General features: G+C 36.3%; 1 protein-coding gene across 1 annotated transcript in view; it reads left to right on the forward strand.

Moving 5' to 3' along the window:
• The first annotated feature begins 338 nt into the window (after positions 1 to 338).
• Positions 339 to 23,698, forward strand: part of HHLA2 (HERV-H LTR-associating 2) — a 95,928-nt gene continuing 72,568 nt past the window's right edge. Inside the window, exon 1 of the mRNA XM_051985251.1 lies at positions 339 to 357. The gene's annotated coding sequence lies outside the window, so the exon portion shown is untranslated. The remainder of the gene's footprint in view (positions 358 to 23,698) is intronic.

A 23,698-nucleotide genomic window follows, 5' to 3' on the forward strand; every position in this document is an offset into this window, starting at 1 on the left:
CCTGTTTTCTAAGACTTGGTTTTAACTTGCTCAGAATTGCTTCTGCTTTGCAGTTTAGTTTTGTTTTTCACTCTACTTCATTTTATGGAATTCTCCACTCTTTCAGGCTTTTTCCTGCAGGAGCCAACCTTTATTTCCTTTCTGGATTTTCCAAAAGTAGTTTGAAGGGACTTACACTTTCTATTTCTCCTGAAAAGATGAGAAAGAAAAACCATAATACAGTGACCAGTAATTGTCCCTGAAGGTGAGTAAGGATTATGAGTCAGAGAGTAAAGTCTCATTCTGATTAGGTTGAACACCTGCTTGTTTCATTCCTTGTCAGGAATTTAAGAATCAACAACCTACTTTCCACTGGAGGTAAGGAATCTTTCTATTTCTATTTGAAATCTGAATTTCTATTATAATGAAGACTTAAAATCTGGAAGTTGGAACTGAGCGGAACTATTTTCATTTGTTCTGAATTTGGCATGCTTTTCTGTCATAGGAAGAGTTGGGAAAAGTAGGTACCTTCTGAAGTACTCCTTGCATGTATAGTCTTGTATGTCTTCCATGTGAAGTAAATATAATTAAATATGGAGAAATTCTGAGAGAATTGTTTTTTTCAATCCAAATAAAATATTTTTTTGCTAATAACTTTTAGAATTTGCAAATGGAAAAGATGCATTTTGAAATTTTCCAAGGTGACAAGCATTTTTGTGTTGATAGATATATTGTGAACAATTAATAATTATATTTTAAAAGATTCCTATAAAGTCAATGAATAAAACAATAAAGTAATGTTGGTTTCTAAGTTGTATGTGGGTTGATACATGGGAGAGATATACAAAAATATATAATATATAATATGGACATTATATATATTATTACATAATTGTCAGTGCACATAATAGATGCATATGTATATATGTATGCATGTGTGTATACACACATAGATACATATATGTGTGCCTATATATACCTCCTCCTGGATCATTGCTTTGTCATGGCAATGAGGCTTGTGTAGCTCCTTGAAACTATGAGCCATTCCATACAGAATTACCCAAAATAAACAGATTATAATAGAGAGTTTTGACAAAAGGTGATCTGCTGGAGAAGGATATTCTAGTATCATTGCCAAGAAAGCCCCATGGACAGTATTAAAATTATAAGAGATGACATCAGATGATGAGACCCTTATATTCAGAAGATAATGGAGGATATAGAAGGATATAATGTGTTATGATTTATGGGATCATAAAAAGTCAGACAAGACTGAAAAACATGTATATATACACATATATTATATATTTCATATGTATATATATGACTATAAATGCTATCAGAGGATATACATAATGTGTGTGGTGTATCCAGTGTCTGCTCTGGTTCTCACTTCTTGAAGGCCAGGTATGTTGCATTTTACCCCATTCTTATAATTGACTGATATCTTTAAAGGGCTTTGAGGGTATCTGGTCTTTGCTATTGGCTTAAGTTTTCATTAATTATGCTTCCCATTTTTAGAGTGTCCTCTCCAACTCTAGGTCTAAGAAACTACTTAACAATCAATTTAGCTTTTATAAAAAAATATTTACTTCAAAAGCATGGTGAAAACAAGTATAAAAACATACTCTTTCCCAATACCTGAGAGACATAATTAATTTCCCCTTATATTTGCTTCTTGCCTGATTCTGGAAAGGAGAGGAGCGAGAGATTAGATTCACAGATTAATTCAGTTTCTTTATGATGTAATCCCACTAAATTCCAAGTTCAAAGATCCACTGAACTTTCATATTGGAAACTTGGTTTCTTAGAATTTCCCTGCTGAGATGGCAGCAGCTTCTGGAGGAGGGTGTAAGTCCAGATTGTGGATCTGAGGATGTCATTGCCTGCACCTAGAATGCGAAAGCAAAAGTAAAACAAACCAAAACCTTAATTCTGACTTTCTGAGCCATAGGGCCTGAAAGGGAAAAGAGGAAAACTGGCCCTTTCCCACTTTATTTCATGTATTTCATCCAAACTGTGGGGAAATAAAATCTTCATTACCTGGAAGTTTATTGGACAGAGATATAGAGACTGACCCTATTTAGCAGTTTTAAAGTTGTAATCAATTAGTCAGCCAATAGAAAAAGATTGCTCTCACCTATGTGGTAAGGGGATGCATGACATCTTCTCCCCAAAGCATAAATTGTAGTGTTTTTCTTTTCTAAAATATAATATTCACTCTTTGGGAACAGATTTCTCAAGGGCTTCTGAAGGCAGCCTTAATTTCAGTTCAGAGTAATAATCCCCTCAAATGCAGCCAACTGTTAAAAGTTCAATCCTTTATTGTCTCCTTTCAAAATAGCCTGGTTAGCTTTCTTAGAGGCCTATCTGCTTGGTACCAAGAGCCCTTGCAGCTTATCCTTTGCCTTTGCCTCTGCCAGCTTCAGCCTCCAGCTCTCTCTGAATCTTGGTTCTACTGACTCCTGACTGAAGCTCGTCTTTTTATGCTCTTTTAGAGGTGTGAACTCAAAGGTTGAACTCCAAGGTTGATTCCTCCTCTGAGAGTGGGATTGTGGGAGGTGTAACTTGTGAATCTCCCAGACTTGTGAACTCTAATGTGTGAGCTAATGTGTGAACTCTCAAAGGTGTAAACTTAAGTACATAAGCATTGTTTCTATCAATTCCAGTGAGTTAACACCTTGTTTCAAGTTCTGGCCCATAACAATATCCCATATAGGTGCTTCCACCTTTGGTGATCAGGTTTGCAAGATGCTTTAAAATATTATTTTATTTTATGCTCATCAGAACCCTGGAAGGTAGGTGTTTTATTATCCTCTTTGGAAATGGTTCTGAAAATAGCAAGGGAACCAGCTTCCACTGAAAATGAAAACAAAATTCCTAAAAAATTGTCATATCTTCTTATTATAACATACAGAGCTCTTCAAATAAACACAAATTCCTTTTTTTTTTTTTTAAACAAATGAGGAAGCAGAGACAAACAAAAGTTAAATAACAGGGTCACTGAACTAGTAAATATTTGAAACCATATTTGAACTCCAGGCATTCTGATTTCAGATGCAACACTCCACACCATTGTACCACCTAACTGCTTCAAATTTAAGAAAAAAAGGGCAAACATTATGATATATTTAGTTTTCTGTCATCTGTTCTTCATGAGTGTGAAGGTCATTTGAATTTTAGGCTTATTTTCCATGTAAGAGGTATTATTGGATTAGTGGATAAAGAGCTGTTGTAGACCAGTGTCTCTGACACTGCCACAACTGTAGCACAGACCCTTATCACCTCAATTGGATTATTTCAATGGGCTGCTGGTTCTCCCATCAATTCATCCTCCATTCAGTCACCAAAGTGATTTTCCTGAATCTCACCATCTTACTCAGTAAACTCAAGACCTTTCCTATTGCTTCCAGGAGCAAATTTAAAATGTTCTTTCTGACTTTCAAAGCCCTTTGTAACCTAGGGCTTTCTCATCTTTGATACACTTTACTCCCAAACAGGCACTTTTTGATCTATGACACTGACATCCTCATTATTCCCATAAACAAGACATTATATCTCTTGATTCCAGGCATTTTTCTGGCTATGGCTCATGCCTGAAATACTCACTCTACTCTGCCCACTGAGCTTTCTTGCTCCTTTTGGTTCATTTAAAATCCCTGTCCCTACAGAAAACCTTCTCTAACTCCTCTTAATTCCAGTGCTTCTCCACTCTTAAGTATTTTCTATTTATCTTGTCTATAGCTTGTCTTATATATATATTTGTTTGTATGTTGTCTCCACCATTAAATTAAAAGCTCCTTGAGGACAAAGACAGTCTTTTATTTTGTATTTCCAATGCTCAGAATAGTGCCTAAATAGTAGTATGACTTAAAAATGTTCACTGGTTGACTAAAAGACACCTAGAAGAAATGGTTTCAAAGTCCAATCTCTTACTGATACTATGACACTGGAAAAACATTTAACTTCCTTGTGTCCTGGGCAATCTGAGAAAATTAATTGCAAAGTTCTGACTTAGATTAGGGGAAGAAGTTTAGCCACATAACTTTGAACTCAAAGGTCCAGACTCTGTCATTGTATGCTGCACTAAATGGGTCTGGTGCAGTTGGTTAGAAATATTGCTTTCATTTTCAGGGAAAGCTGACTCCCTTGTCAAAGGAATCTGTTTTGTTTCATGGTATAAAACTAATCCTTTGTGGGAAAGAGAAAGAAAAGTCTCCCACTGTTGAATTGGAAGTTCCTTGAGGGCAGGAATCAGATCTGCCCCTAAATGTTACAAAGGAAAATAAATGTGCCTTAAAATAACATTAAAGTGCTTCTACAAAGTGTGTATAATTCTCACTATTCAGTGCTATTATTTTCTTTTCTCCCATCTTCATATCTTTAAAAACATTTTTCTTAAAATCGCAGATTTAGAGCTGAAGGTCCTTTAGAGACTATTTACTACAATTTCCTCACTTTACAAATAGGGAAACTGAAATTCAGAGAATGATTTGTCCAGGGTCATAATGATATCAGCTGCAAGATTTGAATCCATAGCCTCTGACAATAAATTCAGAAGCACTTTTTCCTGTGTGATGCTTTATCATATTTGTTGCCTTTATTCTGGTATATTTTTATAAATCTTAAATACCTGCTCCCTTTCCTATTTTATCACCAGAGTGATGTCAACTACATAAGTAGTAACAACCTATTTTGCTATCCTTTTATTGTATTTTTAAAATTCTGTATTATTTTATTTATTCTAATTTGAAACAATGTTTTTTTAATAAGAAATTCTGAATATTTAGTAAGGGATAGACATGCTTTAATAGACTTACCTCATTCCTCAACACTTTAATTTTTTTCTGCATTTACCTAATGAGCTTGGGGATTCAATCAGGGTTCAAAAAATAGTTATTGAACATCTACCATGCATGTAATACTTTGGTAAGGTCTATGGGTAGGGGAATCCAAAAGTGAATAAAATATAATCCTTGCTGACAAGAGCTTAGAATCAAGTAGGGAATTTCCTCATATTTAAATAGTTCCCAGCACACTGCCTCCTGCATAGTTTTAGCTTTGTCTTGGATATATAATGATTTTCTTTTTTCCTTAATAATCTTCCCAACTCCCTCCCTTCTTTGGTGTGTTCCACAATTTCTCTTGAGTAATTTATTTGAATAATATATTGGTGCACACTGCTATTAATAGCTGACATTTATGTACAACTTAAATGTTTGCAAAGCATTTTATATATAAATTCATATGATCTTTACAACAACCCTGTGAGATGGTTTTATTTTATAGATGAGGAAATGGAGATAAACAGAAATTAAATAACTTGCCCAGGATCACATATACTTATCACTAATAAGTGTCTTAGGTAGAATTTGAACTCAGGTCTTCCTAATTCCGAATTCCATGTTCCTTCTATTGCTCTACCTATTTCTTTATATTTTGTTTTCTGCTGCAAAATCAGGGCCCTCACTGAGAATTTCTTGAACCAGTAGGGAGTGATCACTAGGGGAAACATCATTCTGATATTACCATGTAGGAAGGAAGCAGAGACCCCCAGGTTACTCATTAGAAAGCTACTGCTCTAGAAGCTGCCAACCTACCAATTAGGTAACATTTCTTATGGAATCTAATACAGCTTTGTACAAAATTATCATGAGTAATAAGTTGTTTCTTGACACTTGTTATCTAAGAAACATTGATTACGAGGGAGTAGGTCAAAAGCAGAGAACTTGATTACAAATAAATGCTTTGGGGGAAAAAAGAATGGAGGAATTTTAAGTCTGCTCTAAAAATACAACATTTATCTGTTACTTACTATGTGCCAGGCACTCTGCTAAGTGCTTTACAATTATTATTTCATTTAATCCTCATAGCAGCCATAGGACATATGTGCTATCATTAACCCCTTTTACAGATGAAAATCCTGAGGCAAACAGTGATTAGGTTATTTGTTCAGAGTCACACAGATAGTATAGATCTGGTCTGATTTGAACTCATATCTTATTGACTCTGAGTCCAGTACTCTATCCAGAGCCAAAAAAATTCTTCAGAAATATCATATTAGTCCTGAGAGACCTGAAACATTATAGGATCCAACTGCTTGAATTTCCTGATCTTAAAATTTTTATTTTAATTTCCAGAGAAGAGAAGTGACTTCCTAAAGGTCCCAGAGGAAAGTTAATTTCTCTCTTACCGACATTGAGACTGAGCGGAAGCAAAAATGAGTGTATAATGAAATGTTATAGACTATCAGAAGAGAAAGGTTCCTTAAAGACCATCTTGCCTACCCTATTTATTTTATAATGGAGGAAACTGAGATCCAGAGTTAGTGTCACAGCAGGGATTAGAACCTAATTATTCTAAGTACTACATCAGAATTCTTCGGCCAGACTGTAGAAATTTAGCCTTTTTCTGAGCATTAGGTGCAGTTTATGTCCTTCCATAGTATTATCCAGTATTCCTTATCATGTCCCCAGGGAAACAAAAAGAAATATAAAACTTTTGTAAGAAATAAGCATAATCAAACCAAATTCCCATATGGACCATAGACAAAAAATAAGCATCTCATTTTGCATAGAATCTATCACCTGTGACCTTTGAAGTTATTATGGATCATTGTGTTGATCAAGAGTTGTCATGTCTTATAGAATTGATGTTACAATATAAATTGCTCTCCTGTCTACTCATTTCATTCTGTCTAAAACAATCTCTTTGGTTTTTATGCTATCCTACTACTAACTTATTTCTTACCTAGCTTTAAATCACTGAATGAGTGTTTCCTCAGACAAACTTAAATCTGGGGAAGACCTTTCTTTAAAAAGGTCTCCTACATCTGGGGCCATCTCCAGTCATCCTGACCACTTGCCAGTCGACTCAGATGACCTTAGAGAAGAGACTGAAGCTGCACAGTCCTGCCTCACTTAAATCCATTTCATTTGCAAGTCAAGACATTACCTTGCTGATGTCATTGGTCCTCTTCTAGAATGAAGGAAAAACAGTAATCGTATTCCTATACCATGATTTGTTTAGCCATTCCCCAATCAATGTGCACCACCTTAGTTTTTAGTTCTTTGCTATTCCAAAAAGAGTTACTCATAGGTATTTTTCTACACAGATGGCCTTTCCCTCTTCCTTTGATGTTATGGGCCAGAATTCTGAACTTGAAACAAGGATTCTTACAAGGTGTTAAGTCAGTAGAATTGATAAAGACAATAGTTATCTAGTTTTGCATGGTGATTAATAGTTCTCTGGTTCAGTACATGTATTTAGTACTTAATATAGTTCTACAAGATCCACACCTATGATAATGTAATTATAAGAGAGCATATAAGCTGGGAAAAACTCAGCCAGAGAGAGAGCCAGACACAGACTCAGAAGGGCTCAGGGAGAGACTCAGAAGGGCCAGGCACAGACTTGGAAGGGACTCAGAGACAGATTCATTCACTTCATCTCACAGCACCATGGTGGCTGGCCTCCTGCACTTCTTTACTGAAACCAAGACTCCAGAAGGCCTCTAAGAAAACTAGCCCGGGACCCCAGGCAAGGAAACTAGATTGTGAAGGAGATAATAAAGGATTTGGACTTTAACACCTGGCTATTCTTGTGGTGATTACTTGGCTGAAAAGAAGGCTGCTCCAAGACCTCAAGAAAACCAAACAAGAACATTACACTTTGATCTCTATTTTTGTTTTTCAAATTTCTTTGTAAGGTCATTCCATATATGGTGGGTATATCTACTATACTTCTCCATTGCCCTCTGTGTAACCTTACTTTTAGGGGGTTTTTGAGGCCATTGTCCCAAATAGCAAAACCAATTAAATGTTTATTAGGTCTCCAGCTTCATCATTCAACTGAAATTTCCCTCTCTAAAATTACCAGTAATCTCTTAACTGCCATATCTAATGGCCTTTTCTTACTCCTCGTTCTTCTTGATTTCTCTGTAATCTTTGATGCAGTAGATCACCCATTTCTCTCTGATACTTTTTTCTCTCTAGTTTTCCATAATATTACTCTTATGCTAGTCGTCCTCTTCAATGCATGATCATTTTTTCTCAGGTTCCATTGCTGTATCTTTATCCAGAAAATATCTGCTAAACATGAGTGTTCCCCTAAAGCTCTGTCTTGACTCCTCTTTTTTTCTTCCTGTTTACCATTTTATTTGGTCATCCCCTCAGTTTTGAATGGATACAGTGTATGAGTTAGCAAATGTTTATTAAGTACTACATGTCAAGCTCTAAGCTAAATTCTAAGGATACAAAGACAAAAATGCAATCCTTGCCCCCACTCCAATCTATCATCAATTTTGCCTTCATAACATCTCTAGCACACATTCTCTTCTCTCCTCTGACATCGCAATCACCCTGGTCCATGCCTGGACTATTACCAAATATAGCCTGCTTGCTGGCTGTTTTCTCTGGTATGAGTATCTCTACTCCAGTCCATCACTTATTCATCTGTTAAATTCTTCTTCCTAAAAGAAAGGTATGAGCATATTACCACACTATTCAAAAAATTCCAGTAATTCCCTATAGCTCTTAGAACAAATTAAAAAAAAAACCAAAACACTTTTTAGCATTTAAAGGCCTTCACAACCTTACCCCCTAATAACTTTGTAGTTTTATACTTATTCTCCATTTATATTCTGCAGTCTAGGGAAAGTAACTTCCTGTTCCTCAAAGATACTTCATCCTCCAACTTTGTATTTTCACAGCATTCTTTGTCTAAAATACTCTCCCTCTTTATCTCTAATTCTGATTTCCTGGCTTCTTTTAAATGTCAGTTTAAATTTTATCTTATGCAAGGTGCCTTTAATTTTAGTGCCTTTCTTCTGTTGATGATTTCTAACTTTTACATATCTTATTTATATGTACTGGTTTGCATGTAGTGTCCCTCATTAGACTATAAGCTTTACCATGGATTATTATGTCCAACAAAATTTAATCACTGGGTGGCTAATGTACTTGTAATATGCCCTCCTGGGCTGGTAATCAGAAAACAGTAAATTACTTGGGACCAAATTGGAATTTTTTGCAGCATGATAGGAACTGCCAAAACTTGTATTCCATTTGCATAGCCTTTGAGAACTCAGATTGTTATCATGTTTCATGTGAAAGTAGAATAGTAATGGATTCCTAAGATTTTTAAAGATCAAGAGATTAGAGTGTATGGAGTAGTCAATCAAATCATTCCCCTAACTCAATGATAGGGCACCATTATTCATTCTCAATCATGGATTGAATTAATGGATTAATGAGTACTCATCTTACCCCAATGATGTTCTATCCTCATCAAAGATCTTAGGATAGTAGTATAGAAAAGATTTCATTTAATTCAACCTTTCTCATTGTATAGATGAAGAAATTGTGACCAGAGAATATAAGTGACTTGTCCAACAACTTGTCAAGTTGATATGTGATAGCAGAATCTCTGACTGCAAAAACCTCACCTTTTAATTGTCTCAAGTTGACCATTCTCTTCTTGCCATACCTTCTACATATACAAATTTTTTTTTTTTTTTTTTTTTTTTTTTTTTATAATAAATTTTATTTTATTTAATAATAACTTCGCATTGACAGAATCCATGCCAGGATAATTTCTACACGACATTATCCCTTGCAATCACTTATGTTTCGTTTTTTTCCCCCTCCCTCCCTCCTCCCCCCCCCCCAGGATGGCAAGCAGTCCTATATATGCTAAACATGTTGCAGTATATCCTAGATACAATACATATTTGCAGAACCAAACAGTTCTCTTGTTGCACAGGGAGAATTGGATTCAGAAGGTAAAAATAACTCGGGAAGAAAATCAAAAATGCAAATAGTTCACATTCATTTCCCAGTATTCCTTCTTTGGGTGTAGCTGTTTCTGTCCATCATTTCTCCAATGAAACTCAGTTAAGTCTCTTTGTCAGAGAAATCCACTTCCATCAGAATACATCTTCATACAATATCGTTGTCGAAGTGTATAATGATCTCCTTGTTCTGCTCATCTCACTTAGCATCAGTCCATGTAGGTCTCTCCAAGCCTCTCTGTATTCATCCTGCTGGTCATTCCTTACAGAGCAATAATATTCCATAACATTCATATACCACAATTTACCCAGCCATTCTCCAATTGATGGGCATCCATTCATTTTCCAGTTTCTAGCCACTACAAATAGGGCTGCTACAAACATTTTGGCACATACAGGTCCCCTTCCCTTTTTTAGTATCTCTTTGGGGTATAAGCCCAATAGAAACACTGTTGGATCAAAGGGTATGCACAGTTTGATAACTTTTTGGGCATAATTCCAGATCGCTCTCCAGAATGGCTGGATTCGTTCACAACTCCACCAACAATGCATCAATGTCCCCGTTTTCCCACATCCCCTCCAACATTCATCATTGTTTTTTCCTGTCATCTTAGCCAATCTGACAGGAGTGTAGTGATATCTCAGAGTTGTCTTAATTTGCATTTCTCTGATCAATAGTGATTTGGAACACTCTTTCATGTGAGTGGTAATAGTTTCAATTTCTTCATCTGAAAATTGTCTGTTCATATCCTTTGACCATTTATCAATTGGAGAATGGCTTGATTTTTTATAAATTTGAGTCAGTTCTCTATATATTTTGGAAATGAGGCCTTTATCAGAACCTTTAATTGTAAAGATGTTTTCCCAGTTAGTTACTTCCCTACTAATCTTGTTTGCATTCGTTCTGTTTGTACAAAGGCTTTTTAATTTGATATAATCAAAATTTTCTATTTTGTGATTGGTAATGGTCTCTAGTTCATCTTTGGTCACAAATTTCTTTCTCCTCCACAAGTCTGAGAGATAAACTATCCTATGTTCCTCTAATTTATTTATAGTCTCGTTCTTTATGCCTAGGTCATGGACCCATTTTGATCTTATCTTGGTATGTGGTGTTAAGTGTGGGTCCTTGCCTAATTTTTGCCATACTGATTTCCAGTTATCCCAGCAGTTTTTATCAAATAATGAAATCTTATCCCATAATTTAGAATCTTTGGGTTTGTCAAACACTAGATTGCTATAGTTGACTATTCTGTCTTGTGAACCTAACCTTTTCCACTGATCAACTAATCTATTTCTAAGCCAATACCAGATGGTTTTGGTGACTGCTGCTTTATAATATAATTTTAGATCAGGTACAGCTAGACCACCTTCATTTGATTTTTTTTTCATTAATTCCCTTGAGATTCTCGACTTTTTATTGTTCCATATGAATTTTGTTGTTATTTTTTCTAAATCATTAAAATATTTTCTTGGAAGTCTGATTGGTATAGCACTAAATAAATAGATTAGTTTAGGGAGTATTGTCATCTTTATTATATTTGCTCGGCCTATCCAAGAGCACTTAATATTTTTCCAATTATTTAAGTCTGACTTTATTTGTGTGAAAACTTTTTTGTAATTTTGCTCATATAATTCCTGACTTTCCTTTGGTAGGTAGATTCCCAAATATTTTATGCTATCAACAGTTATTTTGAATGGAATTTCTCTTTGTATCTCTTGCTCTTGGATTTTGTTGGTGGTGTATAAGAATGCTGAGGATTTATGGGGATTTATTTTGTATCCTGCTACTTTGCTAAAATTATGAATTATTTCTAATAGCTTTTTAGTAGAATCTCTGGGGTTTTCTAGGTATACCATCATATCATCTGCAAAGAGTGATAGTTTGGTTTCCTCATTGCCTACTCTAATTCCTTTAATCTCTTTCTCGACTCTTATTGCAGAGGCCAGTGTTTCTAATACAATATTGAATAATAATGGTGATAGTGGGCAACCTTGCTTCACTCCAGATCTTACCGGAAAGGTTCCAGTTTTTCCCCATTGCATATGATGCTTACTGAAGGTTTAAAATATATGCTCCTAACTATTTTAAGGAAAAGTCCTTTTATTCCTATGCTCTCAAGTGTTTTTATTAGGAATGGCTGTTGGATTTTATCAAATGCTTTTTCTGCATCTATTGAAATGATCATATGGTTTTTGTTTGGTTGGTTGTTGATATAGTCAATTATGTTAATCGTTTTCCTAATATTGAACCAGCCCTGCATTCCTGGTATAAATCCTACTTGGTCATAGTGTATTATCCTGGGGATGATTTTCTGTAATCTTTTTGCTAATATTTTATTTAAGATTTTAGCATCAATATTCATTAGGGAGATTGGTCTATAATTTTCTTTCTCTGTTTTCAGCCTACCTGGTTTAGGTATCAGTACCATATCTGTGTCATAAAAGGAGTTTGGTAGGACTCCTTCAATCCCTACTTCTTCAAATAGTTTATTTAGCATTGGAGTTAATTGATCTTTAAATGTTTGATAGAATTCAGATGTAAATCCATCTGGTCCTGGGGTTTTTTTCTTAGGGAGTTGATTGATAGTTTGTTCTATTTCTTTTTCTGAGATAGGAGTGTTTAGGATATTTACTTCTTCCTCTGTTAGTTTAGGTAAGCTATATTTTTGGAGGTATTCTTCTATTTCATTTAAGTTGTCGAATTTATTGGCGTAAAGTTGGGCAAAGTAACTCCTAATTATTGCTCTAATTTCCTCTTCGTTAGTGGTGAGTTCTCCCTTTTCATTTTTAAGACTAACAATTTGATTTTCCTCTTTCCTTTTTTTAATCAGATTTACTAAGGGTTTGTCTATTTTGTTGGTTTTTTCATAGAACCAACTCTTAGTTTTATTAATCAATTCAATAGTTTTTTTACTTTCAATTTTATTGATCTCTCCTTTTATTTTTTGAATTTCAAGTTTATTGTTTGATTGGGGGTTTTTAGTTTGTTCCTTTTCTAGCATTTTTAGTTGCAAGCCCAATTCATTGACCTTCTCTTTCTCTATTTTATACAAATAGGCCTCTAGAGATATGAGATTTCCCCTTATTACCGCTTTGGCTGCATCCCATACATTTTGGTATGATGTCTCATTATTATCATTTTCTTGGATGAAGTTATTAATTATGTCTATAATTTGCTGTTTCACCCAATCATTCTTTAGTATGAGATTATTTAGTTTCCAATTATTTTTTGGTCTACTTTCCTGTGGCTTTTTATTGAATGTAATTTTCAATGCATCATGGTCTGAAAAGGATGCATTCACTATTTCTGCCTTACTGCATTTGAGTTTGAGGTTTTTATGTCCTAATATATGATCAATTTTTGTATAAGTTCCATGAACTGCTGAAAAGAAGGTGTACTCCTTTCTGTCCCCATTACATTTTCTCCAGAGATCTATCATATCTAATTTTTCTAGTATTCTATTTATCTCTTTGACTTCTTTCTTATTTATTTTGTGGTTTGATTTATCTAATTCTGAGAGTGCAAGGTTGAGATCTCCCACTATTAAAGTTTTACTGTCTATTTCTTCTTGCAGCTCTCTTAATTTCTCTTTTAGGAATTTAGATGCTACACTACTTGGTGCATATATATTTAATATAGATACTTCTTCATTATTCATTCTACCCTTTAGCAAGACATAGTGCCCTTCCTTATCTCTTTTGATTAGATCAATTTTTGCTTTAGCTTGATCTGAGATCAGGATGGCTACCCCTGCTTTTTTGGCTTCACCTGAAGCATAGTAGATTTTGCTCCAACCTTTTACCTTTAACCTGCATGTATCACCCCGCTTCAGGTGTGTTTCCTGTATACAACATATTGTAGGATTCTGGCTTTTAATCCATTCTGCTAACCGCTTCCTCTTTATAGAGGAGTTTACCCCGTTCACATTTATGGTTAAAATGACCAATTCTGTATTACTTGCCATCTTGTTAACCCCGGTTTATGCTTTTCTCCCTTCTTACTCCCTTACCCCCTCCCTTACCCCCCTTCCCAGTATTAAGCTTGTGAGCTCCCCTTGCTTCTCACAGCCCTCCCTTTTTCAGTATCCCTCCCCCCCCTTAGAGTTCCCCCCCCCCAACTTACCCCTTTCCCTCCCAGTTACCGTATTCCCTTCCACTTAGCTTATTCCTTCCTTTTTCACTTCTCCCTTCTCACTTTTCAATGAGGTGGGAGAAGTTTCACCATAGAATGAATATGTCTAAAATTCTTCTCTTACTGCCAATTCTGAAAGCAGTAAAATACTCACTATTTTCATTCCTCTCCATTCTTTCTCTCAGATTTACTAGGTTTTCTTTACCTCTTCATGAAATGTAGTACCCCCACTTTCCCTTTTTTCTAGTACAATGTCCTTTCCACAACTAGTTTCTAGAACAAGGTATACATGTATTCTTTATACATCTTTACAGCCGAAATATAGTTCCCAAGATTAATCTTTACCTTTTTAGATTTCTCTTGAGTTCTGTGCTTGTAGATCAATTTTTTGTTAAGTTCTGGCTTTTTCATCAGAAATAGATGAAATTCGCTTATTTCGTTGAATGTCCATCTTCTTCCCTGGAAAAAGATGCTCAATCTCGCTGGGTAAGTTATTTTTGGTTGCATACCAAGTTCCTTAGCCTTTCGGAATATCATATTCCAGGCCCTTCGATCCTTTAATGTGGATGCTGCCAGATCCTGGGTGATCCTTATTGTGGCTCCTTGATACTTGAATTGGGTTTTTCTAGCCGCTTGCAGTATTTTTTCCTTTGCCTGAGGGTTCTGGCATTTGGCCACTATATTCCTTGGTGTTTTGATTTTAGGATCCCTTTCAGTAGGGGATCGATGAATTCTTTCAATGTCTATTTTACCTTCTGTTTCTATGACTTCTGGGCAGTTCTCTTTGATAATTTCCTGGAAGATAGTGTTCAGGCTTTTTTTTTCATCATACTTTTCTGGAAGTCCGATGATTCTCAGGTTGTCTCTCCTGGATCTGTTTTCCAGGTCTGTTGTCTTCCCCAGAAGGTATTTCACATCCTTTTCCATTGTTTGATTTTTTTGGATTTGCTTGACTGATTCTTCTTGTCTCCTCGAGTCATTCAATTCCAATTGTTCGACCCTGATTTTCAGTGAGGTATTTTCTTCACTCACTTTTTTAAGATCTTTTTCTAATTGTCCAATTGAGTTCTTTTGTTCTGTGGAATTTTTTTCCATTTCGCCAATTTTGTTTTTTAGAGAGCTGTTTTCTGTTTCCAGTTCACTAATCCTATTTTTCAAGGATTTGGTTTCTTTATCCACTCTCTCTTTAACTGACTTCTCCAGGCTCTTTTGCCAAGCCTCCCTCTCCTTTTTCAGAGCCTCCCTCTCCTTTTCCCATTTTTCTTCTAGCTCCCTTGTGAGAGCCTTTTTAATTTCCTCCATGAGATTCATCTGTGCTGAGGGACATAAGGTCTCTTCCTTCGGGGATTCACCTGGGGACTGTTTGTTTTTAGTCTCCTCAGGGTTTGGAGTCTGCTCTTTATCTGTATAAAAGCTGTCCAGGGTTAAATTCTTTTTCAGTTTCTTGCTCATTCTGTCTATTTATCAAAGACAAACTATCAAAGAAACAGAAGGAAAAAAAAAACCCCTTGAATGGAGGCTGCTTTCTTTGGGGGAGGGGCAGGGTATTTGTGAGGCACTGGTCCTACTGTGCTATGGCGCCTGCGCACTGAGATCCGAGCGCTCTGAGATCCGAGCGGGTTAAGACACTGTGGGGGAGGGGTGGCCAGGACCCGAGAAACTCCAGCTGTCCGGGATTGTATTCTTCACCCCCGGTGTTTTTAGCTTCTCTGCTGGGCTGCTGACTTGCTCCTATAGCAAAGCTCTCACCGCAGAGACGGCTGCGATCGTGTCCTACCACCTCTCCGCTCCACCCGGTTCTGAGCTGCTATCTGTGCTTTGGTTGCCGCTGCTGCCCGCAGACTGCTTCCAAATACCGTCCCCGCCCTCGCGCAAAAACAGACCTTTCTTGACGAGTCTCGAGGATGGTTTCTCTTGGTAAGTAATTGTATGGTTTTTTTTTCAGTCGAGCATTAATTCAGAGGCATGAAATGAAATGAATAGTGAGAGAAAAACACGGAGATTACACAGAAGTGTATTTCCTCTCCGCCATCTTGGCCGGAAGTCCCTACATATACAAATTGATAATTCTGTAATTGTGTGGTTTTGTACACCAAGTTCTGTATGGTTTACTGTAATTATCCTTCTTTGTTTGGATTGTGTAAGTTATTGCAATATTTCATTGTCTTTATCATTCGCAATGGCCATTCTCTGTACAGCCTCCTTCATGAGTTGAGTTCATTTCATTCTCAAAGCCTTATTAGGAAGTTCATTTATGAAAAATGAAATCCTAATGGCAAAAGTCAGGTGAATACAGAAGCAGATTTGAATACTTAGAGTGTCATTTAAAAAGCATTTATTAAGTACTATATGTCAAGCACTATGATAAGTTCTAGGGATACAAAGAAACAAACAAACAAAAAATACAATTTATGTTCCCAAGGATTTCACATTTTAATGCAGGTGGCAAGATTTGAATTGAATCTTGAAGGAGGCCAGGGGAACCAGATGAAGAGGAAGAGCATTGTAAAGCATGGGAGACAGCCCATGAAAAAAAGCACAGTCAAGAAATCCAGTGTTCCTTTTCAGGAACATGTGGGCTTATTTTAGTTGGATAATAGAGTATTCAGAGGAGAGTAAAGAGTAAGGTAGGAAGAGGCAAGGTTGTGAAGGCTTTTAAATGTCAAGCCATACATTTTATATTTTATCCTGGATGGTGATAAAATACTAGTGGAATTTAATGAGTAAGGGTGGACACAATCAGAAATGTTTTTTAGGAACTTCACTTTGGCTGCTGATTATAGGGTGGATTGGCCTGGGGATTTGAGGTAGAGAGATCATCTTGAGAAGATGGTTGAAATTACACAATCATAAGAAGATAAGAGCCTATATGAGGGTGGTAGCTGTATAAGGAGAAAGCAGTGTATATATTAAAGGGATGTGAAGGAAAAAATGACAAGTCTTGACAACAGATTGGATATATTGGGTGAGTGAGAGGACAACATCTAGATACTTAGCTTGGGTGACTGGGAGGATGGTGGTGCCTTCAATAGTAATGGGAAAGATGACAATTTCAAAGGTCTCATAATGAAAAATGGTAATCACTTCTAGAGAGAGAACTGATGAACTCTGAAAGCTGATTGAAGAATATTTTTTTATTTTCTCTTTCTCTTTTGGGAGGGCAATATGGTTAATATGAAAATGCGTTGCATGACTTCATATGTATATAGCTATCACATTTCTTTCTTTCTCAATGTGTGTGGGGGGAGTAAAGGATGGGAGAGAGTTTCAAACTGAAAATAAATATTTAAAAAATAGTAATGGAAAAGTTGGGAAAAATGGAGGGCCTATGAGGAAGAAAAATTAGTTACATTTTAAACATATTGAATTTAAGTTGCCTATAATATACAAGGAAAGCTTTGAGTGAAGATAGAAACAGATTTGTGGTACAATGGAAAGGACAGGAAGAATCTGCCTCTACTATTTTCATCTTGTATAATATGGAGCAAGTCTTTGAGCTTCTCTCTATCTCAGTTACCCTATCTGTAAAATGGGAGAAGTGATCTCAAAGATACTTTTTAATTGTAGGTAATATTTTTAAATATTTTAGATACTTCTGTGTTGCAACCTGCAAAAGAATTCACAGTTCTGATCTGCAGGTGAGGTTTTGGCCAAAAAAATGGGTTTATCACACTGAGGAAATAATTTCTCAGAGGGTCAGTTCCAGATAGGAATTAGCAAAGGTTTGGGGTACATAAGTTTTTTTATTAGCCTGGTTTGGGGCTCAGGAGTGATTAAAGACTAATTTTCAAATCAATAAGGATGGTGATTGTTTCCAAGACCAGAGTCATTTCCCAGATTAGTTGGAAGTGGGAGATTCCCCTGGGAAACCAGGTAGTTTTTCCCAAGAAAGATTCAGGTAGGTGGAGATCATTTTTAGGAATTTCCCCCAGGCTATTTCCAGAAAGATCTGGGAGAAACAGTTCTATTACATCACTACCAGTAAATTGTTTATGTTCTGATGGAGGAAACAAATATGTATATAAGAGTATGTATTTAAGAGAATAAATTGAAATAATTGGAGATATCAGAAATGGCTTCATATAGAAGTTGGTGCTTTAATTGAATCTTAAATGAAGAAAGGTGGACATTAAAGGGAGAAGGCTTTCTCCGCATGGTGGAAAACCAGTGAAAAAGTATGGAAATAGAGATGGGAGATGGAGTAAGGTGGGAAAATAATACACAGAAGATCAGTTAAATTTTAATGTCTTTCCTATCTTAGCTCCATTCCTAGTTTTGTAGTGAGAAAGCTGATTATCAAACAGCTAATTATTTGGGAAATTAAGAGATTTTTTTCCCTTCCTATTTCCTCATTTTCCACAGGTCAAATCTGCATCTGAAGTACACTGCAGATAATAGGAATGGATTAACTGTCTCCTCAATCTTGTTTAGATCCCACCGAAGTAGGAAAACCCATGGTGTTCTACTCAAGTTTGGATAAAGTGTAGATCCTTTGTCTAGATTGCCTGGGGCTGGAGGTGGTTTGGGAGTAAAAGAGACTTAATCAAAGTCACTGGTCCTCCAACTTCTCATTATTTTTAAAAAAAATAATAATAACTTTTTATTTTTCAAAATATATGCAAAGATAGTTTTCAACATTTGTCCTTGCAAAACCTTGTGTTCCAGATTTTTTTCTTTGTCTCCATTCCTCTCTTCTCCCCTAGATAGCCCACATTTATCATGTTGCACAAGAAAAATCAGATCAAAGGAAAAAATGAGAAAGAAAAAAAAAGCAAACAATAACAACAATCAAACAAACAACAAAAAGGTGAAAAGACTATATACTTTTGAACCAGATAAGGTGAGATCTTTCAAGACAGTTGTGAGTAAGGCTTCATCTATTTCAAAGTTTGAGTAGGCTTGAAGGACTTTAAGCATTAAGTCAAGGGCATACTTAAAGTGTCTCCTCCCTGTTATCCCCCGAGGACATACTTAAGTCCTCTTCTTGTTATCTTCCCCATTTCAACCAAATATGGGCAACTATGGACTTACTGGTCAAGTTCAATTTCTTGGGTAGTTCCCGAGTTTAGAATGCAAGATCCTCAGCCAATAAGGATGAGGATCAGTGGTGGGAGGGGGAATTTGCGTTAGGGATTAAAAGCATTGACCCTGTCCCCTACTGTGCTTCCTCCCTTGGATTGTCTGCTGAATGCATTGGATACCTCATTCTGGTAGAACTTTGCTTTGCTTCTAGAAATCTTTCCAGTCTTTTTTATTAAATGGTTTCTGACTCACACACTTTGATCCACAGTCAGCTTCCTTAATCTTCTCTCTGGATGTGGATGGCTCTTTTCATCACAAGTCTATTGGAATTGTCTTGAAATTTTGAATTGCCTCATTGTTGAAAACATCAGCTGTTCATTATCAGAATGTTGAAGGGTAAGGTACCCTAACGGCAATGGGGATCCCCAGGCTGGTGTTGCAGATTTTGGGAAAGAATTCTAGCAGTTCTAGTCTCCAAGCAGCATTTGGCAGAAATGGGTTTATTTTCACTGAGCAGTTTCAGTGGGCTAGTTCCTGGTTAGGAAGTTAGCATAGATTGGGAGACAGAGTCTCAGATTTTATTTAGCTTTCTATGACCCAGAGCTAAGAAGAGATCTCCAAATGAATTGAAGGACTAATTTCCAGGTCAATAATGGGTGGTGATTATTCCCCAGATCAAGATCTCCAAATGAATTGAAAGTGAGGGTTATTGTGGGAGTTTCCCTTAGGAACCAGGTAGGAGGATGGGGATACTCCCAGAGGCTGGCAGGGGTTGAGATTCAGGGATTTTCCAACCTAGGCCTACCCTCTACAAAGATCAGGGGGACACAGAATCCTATTACATCGAGTTGATTGCCACTTGGTGGAACACTCACTTTCTAAGGGCATGTAGTATCAAGAAGCCACCATGATCCATTTTTGGTACAAGAGAGGGGGTCAACTGACTATCCTTTTATTATTTGCTGGCTATAAGTAATAAAATTATTAATTACCCATAAATTACATCTCTTGAACCTTTTTTTTTTTTTTTTTGCATCAGAAACCATATTGTACATTCCTTTTCCTGCCTCAGGAATTCAGTCTCTCAGGGGAAGAAGCATTGTCACCTAGAGGTAGTAGAGAGCCACTGGAATCTGAGATGAGAAGTAACATGAGCTTAAGAAACATTACTTTTGCAACTGTGGGGAAGAATAAATTGGAGCAGAGAGAAATGTGAGGCAGGAAGCTCAATTAGGGTACTATTGGAATAATTTAGGCTAGAAGTAAGGAAGTAACTCAGCTATTTAGTGGAGAGAAGGGGTTAGATATGAGAGATGTTCTAAATGTAGAAAAAAGATTTGATCTCCTAGTTTTTGGATTAATTTAATCTTCAGTTTTCTGACTCAGTCTTTTGTTTTGGTTTTGAAAAAACAAAGGGTCATCAAAGTAGAGAAACAATTTCCAGTAATGATGTCTCAAAAAGCTCTGCCTAAAGGAGATTGGGAAATATTACCTTTTCTTTCCTTTCTTGCCTGGGAGTACAACAAACAGTAGAAAAGTTAACTGATTGATGTCAGTTGAAATAAAAGGTTGCTAGCCCAGGGCTCTGTCTTTTTAGACTGGTGTGCTTTGGCAGTTAACATAGGAGCAGAGTATAATTAAAAGATGAGTAGATTTTCACAGGAGAGAAGGAAATTCTGTTATATGATCATGTGGAGACTGGAAAGGAGGAGATTTAGTGCAAATTTTTCTCTTCTACTCATTAATAGGCAAGTTCAGGAATATCAAGTCACAGAGAATGCTAAATATAGGGTTAGTAAAGTCAAAGGGTAGATTTAAGAGGCCCATGGGTAATCATTTTGTAAGTGGTTTCTGTCTCATGATATAAATGCCTCAGGGTCTTGTGCTCTCATTGGTGTGGGACAACTTTTTCCTTGGAGGAAGGCTGAAACCCAACAATATTTTAGAATCTTAGAGATTAAATAATTTATCTATGGTCAGTAACTATCAGAAAGAGGGGGATTTCTAATTCCATACAAACATGTAAATTCATTTTAAATGATTTCAGTACAGTGAGAATGTAATTTTCCACAATTTCAAAGCTAAAGAAACAGCTGTTCCTCCAAAGAGAGTGCAATTAGATTATAAATCAGTATCTCTTCTAGTTTCTGTTGGGTTTACTTAAAATGAGGTCATGTGGCCAGCTTTGAGCCAAGAAGCAGCAAGATATAGTGGAGATGGTAGAGAAATACTTTGAGCCAGAATTTCAACTAGATTTCTCTGACTCCAAAACTTAATAGCTATCCCTGGACAAATCACTTAATCTCTATGAACCAAATTTGCCACATCTTGTTTGATGCTACTGTTCTCTAAATCTGCATTTCTCTAAACCTATGATCTCTAAATATTTGGATGAAAAGGGATGGGATAGGAGAGGAAAAAGAAATAGCAGTTTGAGCCACTGGCTTGGAAGAGTGAGAGATAAGCATGGTCTGGCATGATTAGTGACAAGACAGAAATATTACTCTTTCAGTTTGTCTTTTGTTCTCAAAAAGGACTATGACATCAGGAAGGTGATACCATGAGATTCAAAGGAATTGGATTTAAATAAGAGAGGGCTGTGCAAAAATCACCAGCTTTAGGAGGGAGCGGAGCCAAGATGGCAGAGAGGATGCACACTTCTTTCTGATCTTCTCCCTAGACCCTCAACTAATTAACAAATTCACCCACTGAATTAGTTCTAGACTGGCAGAATCCACAAATATTGGGAGTGCAGCAAATTACCTGCAGAAGATAATTTTGAAGATCACCAGAAAAGATCTGTTTCATTGGGCGTGGGAGGTGACCAGGTGCAAGCAATCAGGCAGAGCATGGAAGTCAGCACAAGCTGTGCAGACCAAGACAATGCAATCTCTGTGGGACAGTGCAGATTCCATGTGATGGAGAATCTACGGGGAGGAATCTACAGCAGTGTTGGCCACTCTGCACTGGTTGCAAACCAGTAGATCAGCAGAGAATTTATAAAACATCCAACACAAACACAAAGGTAAATAGTGAACTCCTAACCACCAGAGTCTCATGAGACCTGGCCACGCCCACTCAGCACCAGGAGTGAGTCAGCATGATTCCAGCAGTTGCTGCAGCTTTGCTCTTGCCTGTAGAGGAATCGTGGAAAACTTCCCTTACCCTGAAAGTAGATCCCAATTTTTTTTTTTTTTTAATGGGTAAAAAGACAAAGAGAACTCTTAACTATAAATAGGTTCTATGGTGAAAGAGAAGAACAGATTTCAAACCCTGAGGAGACTAAAAGCAGATTGTCTCCAGATGAAGCCCCAAAGGGTGATATAACCTGGTCTCCATCACACTAGGCTCTTTTAAAAGAAATTAAAAAGGATCTCAAAAGAGAGCTAGAAGAAAAATGGGGAAAGGAAAGGAAAACTCTGCAAGAGGGTTTGGAAAAGGCATAAAAGGCATAAAATATCTCATAAAAGATAGATTTGATAAAGTGAAAAAAGAAAACAACTCCCTAAAAAGCAGAATTTGTGAAATAGAAAAGATAAATAACTCCCAGGAAAACAGAATTTGTGGATTGGAAAAGGTCAATAACTCCCAGGAAAACAGAATTTGTAAAGTGGAAAAAGAAAATAACTCCATAAAAAACAGAATTTGTGAAATGGGAAAAAATTCCATAGAACAAAACAACCCATTTAAAAACTCAATTGGACAATTGAAAAAAGAAGTAAAAAAAAAGTAAATGAAGAAAATAATTCACTAAAAATCAGAATTGAACAAATGGAAATAAATGACTTGATGAGACATCAAGAATCAGTCAAGCAAAAACAAAAAATGAAAAAATAGGAAAAATGTAAAATACCTATTTAGGGGAACAACTGATCTGAAAAATAATTCTAGGAGAGATAATGTAAGGATTCTTGGACTCCCTGAAAATCAGAATCAGAAGGTAAAATAGCCATTGAAAAAATTCATTGAACATCTCCTGAAAGAGACCCTCAAATTAAAACTCCAAGGAATACCATGGCTAAATTTTAGAACTATCATACCAAGGAAAAAATATTACAAGTGCCAGAAAAAAAAAATTCAAATACTGAGCAGCCACAATAAAAATTTAGCGGCTTTCACCTTAAAGGATTAAAGGGTTTGAAATCTGATATTCTGAAAGGCAAAGGAACTTGGAATGAAGCCAAGACTAATCTACCCTGCTAAACTGAGCATTTTCTTCCAGGGAAGAAGATGGGCATTCAGTCAAACAGGTGAATTCCATTTATTTCTGATGAAAAGACCAGAGCTAAACAAAAAAATTGACCTTCAAATATAGGATTCAAGAGAAGCATTAAAAAGGTAAAAAGAACTCTTGAGAACTATATTTCTGTTATAGGTATACATAGAGAGTGCATGTATAATTTGATTTTACTGTTATAATATTAAAAAGGAACTAGAATTGGAAAGGGGATTGTACCAGAAAAAGGAAAAAGTGGAGATAAAATGAAGGAAATTACATCTCATGAAGAGGCAAAGGAAACCTATTACATTTGAGCGGAAAAAAGTGGGGGGGTGTATGTTGTGCGAATTAGATTTGGCTCAAAGATAAAATATTAGACATATTTGATTCACAGAGAAACTTTTCTCATTTTATTGAAAAGAGGGAGGGGAAAGGTAAAAAGGGAAGGAGTAGGCCAAATAGAAGGGAAAACAGAAATAGTAGGGGAAAGGTATAGAGAATGGGGAGAAACTCTAAAGGGAGAGAGATCCTAAAAAGGGAGGGCTGCTTGAGACAC

This window comes from Antechinus flavipes, chromosome 3 (assembly GCF_016432865.1).
Source record: "Antechinus flavipes isolate AdamAnt ecotype Samford, QLD, Australia chromosome 3, AdamAnt_v2, whole genome shotgun sequence".
Lineage (NCBI taxonomy): Eukaryota > Metazoa > Chordata > Mammalia > Dasyuromorphia > Dasyuridae > Antechinus > Antechinus flavipes.